Below are 17,950 nucleotides of genomic sequence, written 5' to 3'. Positions count from 1 at the left end.
AGCGCACACCGCAAAGTCACACTGGAAGTGGGGGGGAAAGTTGGGAAAGTAGGCAAAAGTCCTCAAAATGTTCAAAAATCTTACCTGGGATGGATTCCCACAAGTCCCCCATGTCCCAAAAATTCAAAAAATGAATAAAAAACCAGGGGCCGGATTTTAGACGCCGGAGGGCCGCTTTCGGCCCGCATGCCTTAGTTTGGAGACCGATTTCAAAAATTGTCCCCAGCCGGGTATTGTTTTCCTTGGAGTTTATAGAGACTAAATCCAGCAAAAAATTGGCATTATAAACAAAGGGAGAGAGTTTAGAGGGGAAAAACATGCATTTTCCAGCAGGTGGGCTGTTGGTGCTGCCTGAAAATGCACCCCCCCCTAACTCCGCCTGTGGAGGTCCAATCATCACATGGTTTTCACAGTATACAGATGGGGTAAGGATGAGTCACCAGGGTGAGTTTCATGTCTCTACGACCATCCTAGCCAGAGATAGATAGGGGGTGCATTTTCCGGCAGGTGGGCTGTTGGTGCTGCCGGAAAATGCACCCCCCCCTAACTCCGCCTGTGGGGGTCCAATCATCACATGGTTTTCACAGTATACAGATGGGGTAAGGATGAGTCACCAGGGTGAGTTTCATGTCTCTACGACCATCCTAGCCAGAGATAGCTAGGGGATGCATTTTCCGGCAGGTGGGCTGTTGGTGCTGCCTGAAAATGCACCCCCCCCTAACTCCGCCTGTGGGGGTCCAATCATCACATGGTTTTCACAGTATACAGATGGGGTAAGGATGAGTCACCAGGGTGAGTTTCATGTCTCTACGACCATCCTAGCCAGAGATAGATAGGGGATGCATTTTCCGGCAGGTGGGCTGTTGGTGCTGCCTGAAAATGCACCCCCCCCTAACTCCGCCTGTGGGGGTCCAATCATCACATGGTTTTCACAGTATACAGATGGGGTAAGGATGAGTCACCAGGGTGAGTTTCATGTCTCTACGACCATCCTAGCCAGAGATAGATAGGGGGTGCATTTTCCGGCAGGTGGGCTGTTGGTGCTGCCTGAAAATGCACCCCCCCCTAACTCCGCCTGTGGGGGTCCAATCATCACATGGTTTTCACAGTATACATAGGGGGTAAGGATGAGTTACTAGGGTGAGTTTCATGTCTCTACGACCATCCTAGCCAGAGATAGCTAGGGGATGCATTTTCCGGCAGGTGGGCTGTTGGTGCTGCCTGAAAATGCACCCCCCCCTAACTCCGCCTGTGGAGGTCCAATCATCACATGGTTTTCACAGTATACAGATGGGGTAAGGATGAGTTACTAGGGTGAGTTTCATGTCTCTAGGACCATCCTAGCCAGAGATATTGGTGCTGCCTGAAAATGCACCCCCCCCTAACTCCGCCTGTGGGGGTCCAATCATCACATGGTTTTCACAGTATACAGATGGGGTAAGGATGAGTTACCAGGGTGAGTTTCATGTCTCTACGACCATCCTAGCCAGAGATATTGGTGCTGCCTGAAAATGCACCCCCCCCTAACTCCGCCTGTGGGGGTCCAATCATCACATGGTTTTCACAGTATACAGATGGGGTAAGGATGAGTTACCAGGGTGAGTTTCATGTCTCTACGACCATCCTAGCCAGAGATATTGGTGCTGCCTGAAAATGCACCCCCCCCTAACTCCGCCTGTGGGGGTCCAATCATCACATGGTTTTCACAGTATACAGATGGGGTAAGGATGAGTTACCAGGGTGAGTTTCATGTCTCTACGACCTTCCTAGCCAGAGATATTGGTGCTGCCTGAAAATGCACCCCCCCCTAACTCCGCCTGTGGGGGTCCAATCATCACATGGTTTTCACAGTATACATAGGGGGTAAGGATGAGTTACCAGGGTGAGTTTCATGTCTCTAGGACCATCCTAACCAGAGATATTGGTGCTGCCTGAAAATGCACCCCCCCCTAACTCCGCCTGTGGGGGTCCAATCATCACATGGTTTTCACAGTATACAGATGGGGTAAGGATGAGTTACCAGGGTGAGTTTCATGTCCCTACGACCATCCTAGCCAGAGATATTGGTGCTGCCTGAAAATGCACCCCCCCCTAACTCCGCCTGTGGGGGTCCAATCATCACATGGTTTTCACAGTATACATAGGGGGTAAGGATGAGTTACCAGGGTGAGTTTCATGTCTCTAGGACCATCCTAGCCAGAGATATTGGTGCTGCCTGAAAATGCACCCCCCCCTAACTCCGCCTGTGGGGGTCCAATCATCACATGGTTTTCACAGTATACAGATGGGGTAAGGATGAGTTACCAGGGTGAGTTTCATGTCTCTACGACCATCCTAGCCAGAGATATTGGTGCTGCCTGAAAATGCACCCCCCCCTAACTCCGCCTGTGGGGGTCCAATCATCACATGGTTTTCACAGTATACAGATGGGGTAAGGATGAGTTACCAGGGTGAGTTTCATGTCTCTACGACCATCCTAGCCAGAGATATTGGTGCTGCCTGAAAATGCATCCCCCCCTAACTCCGCCTGTGGGGGTCCAATCATCACATGGTTTTCACAGTATACATAGGGGGTAAGGATGAGTTACTAGGGTGAGTTTCATGTCTCTAGGACCATCCTAGCCAGAGATAGCTAGGGGATGCATTTTCCGGCAGGTGGGCTGTTGGTGCTGCCTGAAAATGCACCCCCCCCTAACTCCGCCTGTGGAGGTCCAATCATCACATGGTTTTCACAGTATACAGATGGGGTAAGGATGAGTTACTAGGGTGAGTTTCATGTCTCTAGGACCATCCTAGCCAGAGATATTGGTGCTGCCTGAAAATGCACCCCCCCTAACTCCGCCTGTGGGGGTCCAATCATCACATGGTTTTCACAGTATACAGATGGGGTAAGGATGAGTTACCAGGGTGAGTTTCATGTCTCTACGACCATCCTAGCCAGAGATATTGGTGCTGCCTAAAAATGCACCCCCCCCTAACTCCGCCTGTGGGGGTCCAATCATCACATGGTTTTCACAGTATACAGATGGGGTAAGGATGAGTTACCAGGGTGAGTTTCATGTCTCTACGACCATCCTAGCCAGAGATAGCTAGGGGATGCATTTTCCGGCAGGTGGGCTGTTGGTGCTGCCTGAAAATGCACCCCCCCCTAACTCCGCCTGTGGAGGTCCAATCATCACATGGTTTTCACAGTATACAGATGGGGTAAGGATGAGTTACTAGGGTGAGTTTCATGTCTCTAGGACCATCCTAGCCAGAGATATTGGTGCTGCCTGAAAATGCACCCCCCCCTAACTCCGCCTGTGGGGGTCCAATCATCACATGGTTTTCACAGTATACAGATGGGGTAAGGATGAGTTACCAGGGTGAGTTTCATGTCTCTACGACCATCCTAGCCAGAGATATTGGTGCTGCCTGAAAATGCACCCCCCCCTAACTCCGCCTGTGGGGGTCCAATCATCACATGGTTTTCACAGTATACAGATGGAGTAAGGATGAGTTACCAGGGTGAGTTTCATGTCTCTACGACCATCCTAGCCAGAGATATTGGTGCTGCCTGAAAATGCACCCCCCCCTAACTCCGCCTGTGGGGGTCCAATCATCACATGGTTTTCACAGTATACATAGGGGGTAAGGATGAGTTACCAGGGTGAGTTTCATGTCTCTAGGACCATCCTAGCCAGAGATATTGGTGCTGCCTGAAAATGCACCCCCCCCTAACTCCGCCTGTGGGGGTCCAATCATCACATGGTTTTCACAGTATACAGATGGGGTAAGGATGAGTTACCAGGGTGAGTTTCATGTCCCTACGACCATCCTAGCCAGAGATATTGGTGCTGCCTGAAAATGCACCCCCCCCTAACTCCGCCTGTGGGGGTCCAATCATCACATGGTTTTCACAGTATACATAGGGGGTAAGGATGAGTTACCAGGGTGAGTTTCATGTCTCTAGGACCATCCTAGCCAGAGATATTGGTGCTGCCTGAAAATGCACCCCCCCCTAACTCCGCCTGTGGGGGTCCAATCATCACATGGTTTTCACAGTATACAGATGGGGTAAGGATGAGTTACCAGGGTGAGTTTCATGTCTCTACGACCATCCTAGCCAGAGATATTGGTGCTGCCTGAAAATGCACCCCCCCCTAACTCCGCCTGTGGGGGTCCAATCATCACATGGTTTTCACAGTATACAGATGGGGTAAGGATGAGTTACCAGGGTGAGTTTCATGTCTCTACGACCATCCTAGCCAGAGATATTGGTGCTGCCTGAAAATGCACCCCCCCCTAACTCCGCCTGTGGGGGTCCAATCATCACATGGTTTTCACAGTATACATAGGGGGTAAGGATGAGTTACCAGGGTGAGTTTCATGTCTCTAGGACCATCCTAGCCAGAGATATTGGTGCTGCCTGAAAATGCACCCCCCCCTAACTCCGCCTGTGGAGGTCCAATCATCACATGGTTTTCACAGTATACAGATGGGGTAAGGATGAGTTACCAGGGTGAGTTTCATGTCTCTAGGACCATCCTAGCCAGAGATATTGGTGCTGCCTGAAAATGCACCCCCCCCTAACTCCGCCTGTGGGGGTCCAATCATCACATGGTTTTCACAGTATACAGATGGGGTAAGGATGAGTTACCAGGGTGAGTTTCATGTCTCTACGACCATCCTAGCCAGAGATATTGGTGCTGCCTGAAAATGCACCCCCCCCTAACTCCGCCTGTGGGGGTCCAATCATCACATGGTTTTCACAGTATACAGATGGGGTAAGGATGAGTTACCAGGGTGAGTTTCATGTCTCTACGACCATCCTAGCCAGAGATATTGGTGCTGCCTGAAAATGCACCCCCCCCTAACTCCGCCTGTGGAGGTCCAATCATCACATGGTTTTCACAGTATACAGATGGGGTAAGGATGAGTTACTAGGGTGAGTTTCATGTCTCTAGGACCATCCTAGCCAGAGATATTGGTGCTGCCTGAAAATGCACCCCCCCCTAACTCCGCCTGTGGGGGTCCAATCATCACATGGTTTTCACAGTATACAGATGGGGTAAGGATGAGTTACCAGGGTGAGTTTCATGTCTCTACGACCATCCTAGCCAGAGATATTGGTGCTGCCTGAAAATGCACCCCCCCTAACTCCGCCTGTGGGGGTCCAATCATCACATGGTTTTCACAGTATACAGATGGGGTAAGGATGAGTTACCAGGGTGAGTTTCATGTCTCTACGACCATCCTAGCCAGATATAGCTAGGGGATGCATTTTCCGGCAGGTGGGCTGTTGGTGCTGCCTGAAAATGCACCCCCCCCTAACTCCGCCTGTGGAGGTCCAATCATCACATGGTTTTCACAGTATACAGATGGGGTAAGGATGAGTTACTAGGGTGAGTTTCATGTCTCTAGGACCATCCTAGCCAGAGATATTGGTGCTGCCTGAAAATGCACCCCCCCCTAACTCCGCCTGTGGGGGTCCAATCATCACATGGTTTTCACAGTATACAGATGGGGTAAGGATGAGTTACCAGGGTGAGTTTCATGTCTCTACGACCATCCTAGCCAGAGATATTGGTGCTGCCTGAAAATGCACCCCCCCCTAACTCCGCCTGTGGGGGTCCAATCATCACATGGTTTTCACAGTATACAGATGGGGTAAGGATGAGTTACCAGGGTGAGTTTCATGTCTCTACGACCATCCTAGCCAGAGATATTGGTGCTGCCTGAAAATGCACCCCCCCCTAACTCCGCCTGTGGGGGTCCAATCATCACATGGTTTTCACAGTATACATAGGGGGTAAGGATGAGTTACCAGGGTGAGTTTCATGTCTCTAGGACCATCCTAGCCAGAGATATTGGTGCTGCCTGAAAATGCACCCCCCCCTAACTCCGCCTGTGGGGGTCCAATCATCACATGGTTTTCACAGTATACAGATGGGGTAAGGATGAGTTACCAGGGTGAGTTTCATGTCCCTACGACCATCCTAGCCAGAGATATTGGTGCTGCCTGAAAATGCACCCCCCCCTAACTCCGCCTGTGGGGGTCCAATCATCACATGGTTTTCACAGTATACATAGGGGGTAAGGATGAGTTACCAGGGTGAGTTTCATGTCTCTAGGACCATCCTAGCCAGAGATATTGGTGCTGCCTGAAAATGCACCCCCCCCTAACTCCGCCTGTGGGGGTCCAATCATCACATGGTTTTCACAGTATACAGATGGGGTAAGGATGAGTTACCAGGGTGAGTTTCATGTCTCTACGACCATCCTAGCCAGAGATATTGGTGCTGCCTGAAAATGCACCCCCCCCTAACTCCGCCTGTGGGGGTCCAATCATCACATGGTTTTCACAGTATACAGATGGGGTAAGGATGAGTTACCAGGGTGAGTTTCATGTCTCTACGACCATCCTAGCCAGAGATATTGGTGCTGCCTGAAAATGCACCCCCCCCTAACTCCGCCTGTGGGGGTCCAATCATCACATGGTTTTCACAGTATACATAGGGGGTAAGGATGAGTTACCAGGGTGAGTTTCATGTCTCTAGGACCATCCTAGCCAGAGATATTGGTGCTGCCTGAAAATGCACCCCCCCCTAACTCCGCCTGTGGAGGTCCAATCATCACATGGTTTTCACAGTATACAGATGGGGTAAGGATGAGTTACCAGGGTGAGTTTCATGTCTCTAGGACCATCCTAGCCAGAGATATTGGTGCTGCCTGAAAATGCACCCCCCCCTAACTCCGCCTGTGGGGGTCCAATCATCACATGGTTTTCACAGTATACAGATGGGGTAAGGATGAGTTACCAGGGTGAGTTTCATGTCTCTACGACCATCCTAGCCAGAGATATTGGTGCTGCCTGAAAATGCACCCCCCCCTAACTCCGCCTGTGGGGGTCCAATCATCACATGGTTTTCACAGTATACAGATGGGGTAAGGATGAGTTACCAGGGTGAGTTTCATGTCTCTACGACCATCCTAGCCAGAGATATTGGTGCTGCCTGAAAATGCACCCCCCCCTAACTCCGCCTGTGGGGGTCCAATCATCACATGGTTTTCACAGTATACATAGGGGGTAAGGATGAGTTACCAGGGTGAGTTTCATGTCTCTACGACCATCCTAGCCAGAGATATTGGTGCTGCCTGAAAATGCACCCCCCCCTAACTCCGCCTGTGGGGGTCCAATCATCACATGGTTTTCACAGTATACAGATGGGGTAAGGATGAGTTACCAGGGTGAGTTTCATGTCTCTACGACCATCCTAGCCAGAGATATTGGTGCTGCCTGAAAATGCACCCCCCCCTAACCCCGCCTGTGGGGGTCCAATCATCACATGGTTTTCACAGTATACAGGTGGGGTAAGGATGAGTTACCAGGGTGAGTTTCATGTCTCTAGGACCATCCTAGCCAGAGATATTGGTGCTGCCTGAAAATGCACCCCCCCCCCCCTAACTCCGCCTGTGGGGGTCCAATCATCACATGGTTTTCACAGTATACATAGGGGGTAAGGATGAGTTACTAGGGTGAGTTTCATGTCTCTAGGACCATCCTAGCCAGAGATATTGGTGCTGCCTGAAAATGCACCCCCCCCTAACTCCGCCTGTGGGGGTCCAATCATCACATGGTTTTCACAGTATACAGATGGGGTAAGGATGAGTCACCAGGGTGAGTTTCATGTCTCTACGACCATCCTAGCCAGAGATAGATAGGGGGTGCATTTTCCGGCAGGTGGGCTGTTGGTGCTGCCGGAAAATGCACCCCCCCCTAACTCCGCCTGTGGGGCTCCAATCATCACATGGTTTTCACAGTATACAGATGGGGTAAGGATGAGTCACCAGGGTGAGTTTCATGTCTCTACGACCATCCTAGCCAGAGATAGCTAGGGGATGCATTTTCCGGCAGGTGGGCTGTTGGTGCTGCCTGAAAATGCACCCCCCCCTAACTCCGCCTGTGGGGGTCCAATCATCACATGGTTTTCACAGTATACAGATGGGGTAAGGATGAGTCACCAGGGTGAGTTTCATGTCTCTACGACCATCCTAGCCAGAGATAGATAGGGGATGCATTTTCCGGCAGGTGGGCTGTTGGTGCTGCCTGAAAATGCACCCCCCCCTAACTCCGCCTGTGGGGGTCCAATCATCACATGGTTTTCACAGTATACAGATGGGGTAAGGATGAGTCACCAGGGTGAGTTTCATGTCTCTACGACCATCCTAGCCAGAGATAGATAGGGGGTGCATTTTCCGGCAGGTGGGCTGTTGGTGCTGCCTGAAAATGCACCCCCCCCTAACTCCGCCTGTGGGGGTCCAATCATCACATGGTTTTCACAGTATACATAGCGGGTAAGGATGAGTTACTAGGGTGAGTTTCATGTCTCTACGACCATCCTAGCCAGAGATAGCTAGGGGATGCATTTTCCGGCAGGTGGGCTGTTGGTGCTGCCTGAAAATGCACCCCCCCCTAACTCCGCCTGTGGAGGTCCAATCATCACATGGTTTTCACAGTATACAGATGGGGTAAGGATGAGTTACTAGGGTGAGTTTCATGTCTCTAAGACCATCCTAGCCAGAGATATTGGTGCTGCCTGAAAATGCACCCCCCCCTAACTCCGCCTGTGGGGGTCCAATCATCACATGGTTTTCACAGTATACAGATGGGGTAAGGATGAGTTACCAGGGTGAGTTTCATGTCTCTACGACCATCCTAGCCAGAGATATTGGTGCTGCCTGAAAATGCACCCCCCCCTAACTCCGCCTGTGGGGGTCCAATCATCACATGGTTTTCACAGTATACAGATGGGGTAAGGATGAGTCACCAGGGTAAGTTTCATGTCTCTACGACCATCCTAGCCAGAGATAGCTAGGGGATGCATTTTCCGGCAGGTGGGCTGTTGGTGCTGCCTGAAAATGCACCCCCCCCTAACTCCGCCTGTGGGGGTCCAATCATCACATGGTTTTCACAGTATACAGATGGGGTAAGGATGAGTTACCAGGGTGAGTTTCATGTCTCTACGACCATCCTAGCCAGAGATATTGGTGCTGCCTGAAAATGCACCCCCCCCTAACTCCGCCTGTGGGGGTACAATCATCACATGGTTTTCACAGTATACAGATGGGGTAAGGATGAGTTACCAGGGTGAGTTTCATGTCTCTACGACCATCCTAGCCAGAGATATTGGTGCTGCCTGAAAATGCACCCCCACCTAACTCCGCCTGTGGGGGTCCAATCATCACATGGTTTTCACAGTATACATAGGGGGTAAGGATGAGTTACCAGGGTGAGTTTCATGTCTCTAGGACCATCCTAGCCAGAGATATTGGTGCTGCCTGAAAATGCACCCCCCCCTAACTCCGCCTGTGGGGGTCCAATCATCACATGGTTTTCACAGTATACAGATGAGGTAAGGATGAGTTACCAGGGTGAGTTTCATGTCCCTACGACCATCCTAGCCAGAGATATTGGTGCTGCCTGAAAATGCACCCCCCCCTAACTCCGCCTGTGGGGGTCCAATCATCACATGGTTTTCACAGTATACATAGGGGGTAAGGATGAGTTACCAGGGTGAGTTTCATGTCTCTAGGACCATCCTAGCCAGAGATATTGGTGCTGCCTGAAAATGCACCCCCCCCTAACTCCGCCTGTGGGGGTCCAATCATCACATGGTTTTCACAGTATACAGATGGGGTAAGGATGAGTTACCAGGGTGAGTTTCATGTCTCTACGACCATCCTAGCCAGAGATATTGGTGCTGCCTGAAAATGCACCCCCCCCTAACTCCGCCTGTGGGGGTCCAATCATCACATGGTTTTCACAGTATACAGATGGGGTAAGGATGAGTTACCAGGGTGAGTTTCATGTCTCTACGACCATCCTAGCCAGAGATATTGGTGCTGCCTGAAAATGCACCCCCCCCTAACTCCGCCTGTGGGGGTCCAATCATCACATGGTTTTCACAGTATACATAGGGGGTAAGGATGAGTTACCAGGGTGAGTTTCATGTCTCTAGGACCATCCTAGCCAGAGATATTGGTGCTGCCTGAAAATGCACCCCCCCCCTAACTCCGCCTGTGGAGGTCCAATCATCACATGGTTTTCACAGTATACAGATGGGGTAAGGATGAGTTACCAGGGTGAGTTTCATGTCTCTAGGACCATCCTAGCCAGAGATATTGGTGCTGCCTGAAAATGCACCCCCCCCTAACTCCGCCTGTGGGGGTCCAATCATCACATGGTTTTCACAGTATACAGATGGGGTAAGGATGAGTTACCAGGGTGAGTTTCATGTCTCTACGACCATCCTAGCCAGAGATATTGGTGCTGCCTGAAAATGCACCCCCCCCTAACTCCGCCTGTGGGGGTCCAATCATCACATGGTTTTCACAGTATACAGATGGGGTAAGGATGAGTTACCAGGGTGAGTTTCATGTCTCTACGACCATCCTAGCCAGAGATATTGGTGCTGCCTGAAAATGCACCCCCCCCTAACTCCGCCTGTGGGGGTCCAATCATCACATGGTTTTCACAGTATACATAGGGGGTAAGGATGAGTTACCAGGGTGAGTTTCATGTCTCTACGACCATCCTAGCCAGAGATATTGGTGCTGCCTGAAAATGCACCCCCCCCTAACTCCGCCTGTGGGGGTCCAATCATCACATGGTTTTCACAGTATACAGATGGGGTAAGGATGAGTTACCAGGGTGAGTTTCATGTCTCTACGACCATCCTAGCCAGAGATATTGGTGCTGCCTGAAAATGCACCCCCCCCTAACTCCGCCTGTGGGGGTCCAATCATCACATGGTTTTCACAGTATACAGATGGGGTAAGGATGAGTTACCAGGGTGAGTTTCATGTCTCTAGGACCATCCTAGCCAGAGATATTGGTGCTGCCTGAAAATGCACCCCCCCCCCTAACTCCGCCTGTGGGGGTCCAATCATCACATGGTTTTCACAGTATACAGATGGGGTAAGGATGAGTTACCAGGGTGAGTTTCATGTCTCTACGACCATCCTAGCCAGAGATATTGGTGCTGCCTGAAAATGCACCCCCCCCTAACTCCGCCTGTGGGGGTCCAATCATCACATGGTTTTCACAGTATACATAGGGGGTAAGGATGAGTTACCAGGGTGAGTTTCATGTCTCTACGACCATCCTAGCCAGAGATATTGGTGCTGCCTGAAAATGCACCCCCCCCTAACTCCGCCTGTGGGGGTCCAATCATCACATGGTTTTCACAGTATACAGATGGGGTAAGGATGAGTTACCAGGGTGAGTTTCATGTCTCTACGACCATCCTAGCCAGAGATATTGGTGCTGCCTGAAAATGCACCCCCCCCTAACTCCGCCTGTGGGGGTCCAATCATCACATGGTTTTCACAGTATACAGATGGGGTAAGGATGAGTTACCAGGGTGAGTTTCATGTCTCTAGGACCATCCTAGCCAGAGATATTGGTGCTGCCTGAAAATGCACCCCCCCCCCTAACTCCGCCTGTGGGGGTCCAATCATCACATGGTTTTCACAGTATACATAGGGGGTAAGGATGAGTTACTAGGGTGAGTTTCATGTCTCTAGGACCATCCTAGCCAGAGATATTGGTGCTGCCTGAAAATGCACCCCCCCCTAACTCCGCCTGTGGGGGTCCAATCATCACATGGTTTTCACAGTATACAGATGGGGTAAGGATGAGTCACCAGGGTGAGTTTCATGTCTCTACGACCATCCTAGCCAGAGATAGATAGGGGGTGCATTTTCCGGCAGGTGGGCTGTTGGTGCTGCCGGAAAATGCACCCCCCCCTAACTCCGCCTGTGGGGGTCCAATCATCACATGGTTTTCACAGTATACAGATGGGGTAAGGATGAGTCACCAGGGTGAGTTTCATGTCTCTACGACCATCCTAGCCAGAGATAGCTAGGGGATGCATTTTCCGGCAGGTGGGCTGTTGGTGCTGCCTGAAAATGCACCCCCCCCTAACTCCGCCTGTGGGGGTCCAATCATCACATGGTTTTCACAGTATACAGATGGGGTAAGGATGAGTCACCAGGGTGAGTTTCATGTCTCTACGACCATCCTAGCCAGAGATAGATAGGGGATGCATTTTCCGGCAGGTGGGCTGTTGGTGCTGCCTGAAAATGCACCCCCCCCTAACTCCGCCTGTGGGGGTCCAATCATCACATGGTTTTCACAGTATACAGATGGGGTAAGGATGAGTCACCAGGGTGAGTTTCATGTCTCTACAACCATCCTAGCCAGAGATAGATAGGGGGTGCATTTTCCGGCAGGTGGGCTGTTGGTGCTGCCTGAAAATGCACCCCCCCCTAACTCCGCCTGTGGGGGTCCAATCATCACATGGTTTTCACAGTATACATAGCGGGTAAGGATGAGTTACTAGGGTGAGTTTCATGTCTCTACGACCATCCTAGCCAGAGATAGCTAGGGGATGCATTTTCCGGCAGGTGGGCTGTTGGTGCTGCCTGAAAATGCACCCCCCCCTAACTCCGCCTGTGGAGGTCCAATCATCACATGGTTTTCACAGTATACAGATGGGGTAAGGATGAGTTACTAGGGTGAGTTTCATGTCTCTAGGACCATCCTAGCCAGAGATATTGGTGCTGCCTGAAAATGCACCCCCCCCTAACTCCGCCTGTGGGGGTCCAATCATCACATGGTTTTCACAGTATACAGATGGGGTAAGGATGAGTCACCAGGGTGAGTTTCATGTCTCTACGACCATCCTAGCCAGAGATAGATAGGGGATGCATTTTCCGGCAGGTGGGCTGTTGGTGCTGCCTGAAAATGCACCCCCCCCTAACTCCGCCTGTGGGGGTCCAATCATCACATGGTTTTCACAGTATACATAGGGGGTAAGGATGAGTTACTAGGGTGAGTTTCATGTCTCTACGACCATCCTAGCCAGAGATAGCTAGGGGATGCATTTTCCGGCAGGTGGGCTGTTGGTGCTGCCTGAAAATGCACCCCCCCCTAACTCCGCCTGTGGAGGTCCAATCATCACATGGTTTTCACAGTATACAGATGGGGTAAGGATGAGTTACTAGGGTGAGTTTCATGTCTCTAGGACCATCCTAGCCAGAGATATTGGTGCTGCCTGAAAATGCACCCCCCCCTAACTCCGCCTGTGGGGGTCCAATCATCACATGGTTTTCACAGTATACAGATGGGGTAAGGATGAGTTACCAGGGTGAGTTTCATGTCTCTACGACCATCCTAGCCAGAGATATTGGTGCTGCCTTAAAATGCACCCCCCCCTAACTCCGCCTGTGGGGTCCAATCATCACATGGTTTTCACAGTATACAGATGGGGTAAGGATGAGTTACCAGGGTGAGTTTCATGTCTCTACGACCATCCTAGCCAGAGATATTGGTGCTGCCTGAAAATGCACCCCCACCTAACTCCGCCTGTGGGGGTCCAATCATCACATGGTTTTCACAGTATACATAGGGGGTAAGGATGAGTTACCAGGGTGAGTTTCATGTCTCTAGGACCATCCTAGCCAGAGATATTGGTGCTGCCTGAAAATGCACCCCCCCTTAACTCCGCCTGTGGGGGTCCAATCATCACATGGTTTTCACAGTATACAGATGGGGTAAGGATGAGTTACCAGGGTGAGTTTCATGTCCCTACGACCATCCTAGCCAGAGATATTGGTGCTGCCTGAAAATGCACCCCCCCCTAACTCCGCCTGTGGGGGTCCAATTATCACATGGTTTTCACAGTATACATAAGGGGTAAGGATGAGTTACCAGGGTGAGTTTCATGTCTCTAGGACCATCCTAGCCAGAGATATTGGTGCTGCCTGAAAATGCACCCCCCCCTAACTCCGCCTGTGGGGGTCCAATCATCACATGGTTTTCACAGTATACAGATGGGGTAAGGATGAGTTACCAGGGTGAGTTTCATGTCTCTACGACCATCCTAGCCAGAGATATTGGTGCTGCCTGAAAATGCACCCCCCCCTAACTCCGCCTGTGGGGGTCCAATCATCACATGGTTTTCACAGTATACAGATGGGGTAAGGATGAGTTACCAGGGTGAGTTTCATGTCTCTACGACCATCCTAGCCAGAGATATTGGTGCTGCCTGAAAATGCACCCCCCCCTAACTCCGCCTGTGGGGGTCCAATCATCACATGGTTTTCACAGTATACATAGGGGGTAAGGATGAGTTACTAGGGTGAGTTTCATGTCTCTAGGACCATCCTAGCCAGAGATATTGGTGCTGCCTGAAAATGCACCCCCCCCTAACTCCGCCTGTGGGGGTCCAATCATCACATGGTTTTCACAGTATACAGATGGGGTGAGGATGAGTCACCAGGGTGAGTTTCATGTCTCTACGACCATCCTAGCCAGAGATAGCTAGGGGATGCATTTTCCGGCAGGTGGGCTGTTGGTGCTGCCTGAAAATGCACCCCCCCCTAACTCCGCCTGTGGGGGTCCAATCATCACATGGTTTTCACAGTATACAGATGGGGTAAGGATGAGTCACCAGGGTGAGTTTCATGTCTCTACGACCATCCTAGCCAGAGATAGATAGGGGATGCATTTTCCGGCAGGTGGGCTGTTGGTGCTGCCTGAAAATGCACCCCCCCCTAACTCCGCCTGTGGGGGTCCAATCATCACATGGTTTTCACAGTATACAGATGGGGTAAGGATGAGTCACCAGGGTGAGTTTCATGTCTCTACGACCATCCTAGCCAGAGATAGATAGGGGGTGCATTTTCCGGCAGGTGGGCTGTTGGTGCTGCCTGAAAATGCACCCCCCCCTAACTCCGCCTGTGGGGGTCCAATCATCACATGGTTTTCACAGTATACATAGGGGGTAAGGATGAGTTACTAGGGTGAGTTTCATGTCTCTACGACCATCCTAGCCAGAGATAGCTAGGGGATGCATTTTCCGGCAGGTGGGCTGTTGGTGCTGCCTGAAAATGCACCCCCCCCTAACTCCGCCTGTGGAGGTCCAATCATCACATGGTTTTCACAGTATACAGATGGGGTAAGGATGAGTTACTAGGGTGAGTTTCATGTCTCTAGGACCATCCTAGCCAGAGATATTGGTGCTGCCTGAAAATGCACCCCCCCCTAACTCCGCCTGTGGGGGTCCAATCATCACATGGTTTTCACAGTATACAGATGGGGTAAGGATGAGTTACCAGGGTGAGTTTCATGTCTCTACGACCATCCTAGCCAGAGATATTGGTGCTGCCTGAAAATGCACCCCCCCCTAACTCCGCCTGTGGAGGTCCAATCATCACATGGTTTTCACAGTATACAGATGGGGTAAGGATGAGTTACTAGGGTGAGTTTCATGTCTCTAGGACCATCCTAGCCAGAGATATTGGTGCTGCCTGAAAATGCACCCCCCCCTAACTCCGCCTGTGGGGGTCCAATCATCACATGGTTTTCACAGTATACATAGGGGGTAAGGATGAGTTACCAGGGTGAGTTTCATGTCTCTAGGACCATCCTAGCCAGAGATATTGGTGCTGCCTGAAAATGCACCCCCCCCTAACTCCGCCTGTGGAGGTCCAATCATCACATGGTTTTCACAGTATACAGATGGGGTAAGGATGAGTTACTAGGGTGAGTTTCATGTCTCTAGGACCATCCTAGCCAGAGATATTGGTGCTGCCTGAAAATGCACCCCCCCCTAACTCCGCCTGTGGGGGTCCAATCATCACATGGTTTTCACAGTATACAGATGGGGTAAGGATGAGTTACCAGGGTGAGTTTCATGTCCCTACGACCATCCTAGCCAGAGATATTGGTGCTGCCTGAAAATGCACCCCCCCCTAACTCCGCCTGTGGGGGTCCAATCATCACATGGTTTTCACAGTATACATAGGGGGTAAGGATGAGTTACCAGGGTGAGTTTCATGTCTCTAGGACCATCCTAGCCAGAGATATTGGTGCTGCCTGAAAATGCACCCCCCCCTAACTCCGCCTGTGGGGGTCCAATCATCACATGGTTTTCACAGTATACAGATGGGGTAAGGATGAGTTACCAGGGTGAGTTTCATGTCTCTACGACCATCCTAGCCAGAGATATTGGTGCTGCCTGAAAATGCACCCCCCCCTAACTCCGCCTGTGGGGGTCCAATCATCACATGGTTTTCACAGTATACAGATGGGGTAAGGATGAGTTACTAGGGTGAGTTTCATGTCTCTAGGACCATCCTAGCCAGAGATATTGGTGCTGCCTGAAAATGCACCCCCCCTAACTCCGCCTGTGGGGGTCCAATCATCACATGGTTTTCACAGTATACAGATGGGGTAAGGATGAGTTACCAGGGTGAGTTTCATGTCCCTACGACCATCCTAGCCAGAGATATTGGTGCTGCCTGAAAATGCACCCCCCCCTAACTCCGCCTGTGGGGGTCCAATCATCACATGGTTTTCACAGTATACAGATGGGGTAAGGATGAGTTACCAGGGTGAGTTTCATGTCTCTACGACCATCCTAGCCAGAGATATTGGTGCTGCCTGAAAATGCACCCCCCCCTAACTCCGCCTGTGGGGGTCCAATCATCACATGGTTTTCACAGTATACATAGGGGGTAAGGATGAGTTACCAGGGTGAGTTTCATGTCTCTAGGACCATCCTAGCCAGAGATATTGGTGCTGCCTGAAAATGCACCCCCCCCTAACTCCGCCTGTGGGGGTCCAATCATCACATGGTTTTCACAGTATATATAGGGGGTAAGGATGAGTTACCAGGGTGAGTTTCATGTCCCTACGACCATCCTAGCCAGAGATATTGGTGCTGCCTGAAAATGCACCCCCCCCCCTAACTCCGCCTGTGGGGGTCCAATCATCACATGGTTTTCACAGTATACATAGGGGGTAAGGATGAGTTACTAGGGTGAGTTTCATGTCTCTAGGACCATCCTAGCCAGAGATATTGGTGCTGCCTGAAAATGCACCCCCCCCTAACTCCGCCTGTGGAGGTACAATCATCACATGGTTTTCACAGTATACAGATGGGGTAAGGATGAGTTACTAGGGTGAGTTTCATGTCTCTAGGACCATCCTAGCCAGAGATATTGGTGCTGCCTGAAAATGCACCCCCCCCTAACTCCGCCTGTGGGGGTACAATCATCACATGGTTTTCACAGTATACAGATGGGGTAAGGATGAGTTACCAGGGTGAGTTTCATGTCTCTACGACCATCCTAGCCAGAGATATTGGTGCTGCCTGAAAATGCACCCCCCCCCTAACTCCGCCTGTGGGGGTCCAATCATCACATGGTTTTCACAGTATACATAGGGGGTAAGGATGAGTTACCAGGGTGAGTTTCATGTCTCTAGGACCATCCTAGCCAGAGATATTGGTGCTGCCTGAAAATGCACCCCCCCCCTAACTCCGCCTGTGGGGGTCCAATCATCACATGGTTTTCACAGTATACAGATGGGGTAAGGATGAGTTACCAGGGTGAGTTTCATGTCTCTACGACCATCCTAGCCAGAGATATTGGTGCTGCCTGAAAATGCACCCCCCCCTAACTCCGCCTGTGGAGGTCCAATCATCACATGGTTTTCACAGTATACAGATGGGGTAAGGATGAGTTACTAGGGTGAGTTTCATGTCTCTAGGACCATACTAGCCAGAGATATTGGTGCTGCCTGAAAATGCACCCCCCCCTAACTCCGCCTGTGGGGGTCCAATCATCACATGGTTTTCACAGTATACATAGGGGGTAAGGATGAGTTACCAGGGTGAGTTTCATGTCTCTAGGACCATCCTAGCCAGAGATATTGGTGCTGCCTGAAAATGCACCCCCCCCTAACTCCGCCTGTGGGGGTCCAATCATCACATGGTTTTCACAGTATACAGATGGGGTAAGGATGAGTTACCAGGGTGAGTTTCATGTCTCTACGACCATCCTAGCCAGAGATATTGGTGCTGCCTGAAAATGCACCCCCCCCTAACTCCGCCTGTGG

The 17,950-nt window shown here is 51.0% G+C and overlaps 2 protein-coding genes across 5 annotated transcripts in view; one reads left to right on the top strand and one right to left on the bottom strand.

The window, feature by feature from the left end:
* Positions 1–17,950, bottom strand: part of LOC133546787 (gastrula zinc finger protein XlCGF57.1-like) — a 297,001-nt gene that overhangs the window by 175,056 nt on the left and 103,995 nt on the right. The window lies entirely within an intron of this gene.
* Positions 1–17,950, top strand: part of LOC133546790 (zinc finger protein 391-like) — a 277,556-nt gene that overhangs the window by 239,916 nt on the left and 19,690 nt on the right. The gene's annotated exons all lie outside the window — the stretch shown is intronic.

The sequence above is a fragment of the Nerophis ophidion genome, unplaced genomic scaffold (genome assembly GCF_033978795.1).
Source record: "Nerophis ophidion isolate RoL-2023_Sa unplaced genomic scaffold, RoL_Noph_v1.0 HiC_scaffold_43, whole genome shotgun sequence".
Classification (NCBI taxonomy): domain Eukaryota; kingdom Metazoa; phylum Chordata; class Actinopteri; order Syngnathiformes; family Syngnathidae; genus Nerophis; species Nerophis ophidion.
This window is presented reverse-complemented; position numbering and strand designations above follow the sequence as displayed.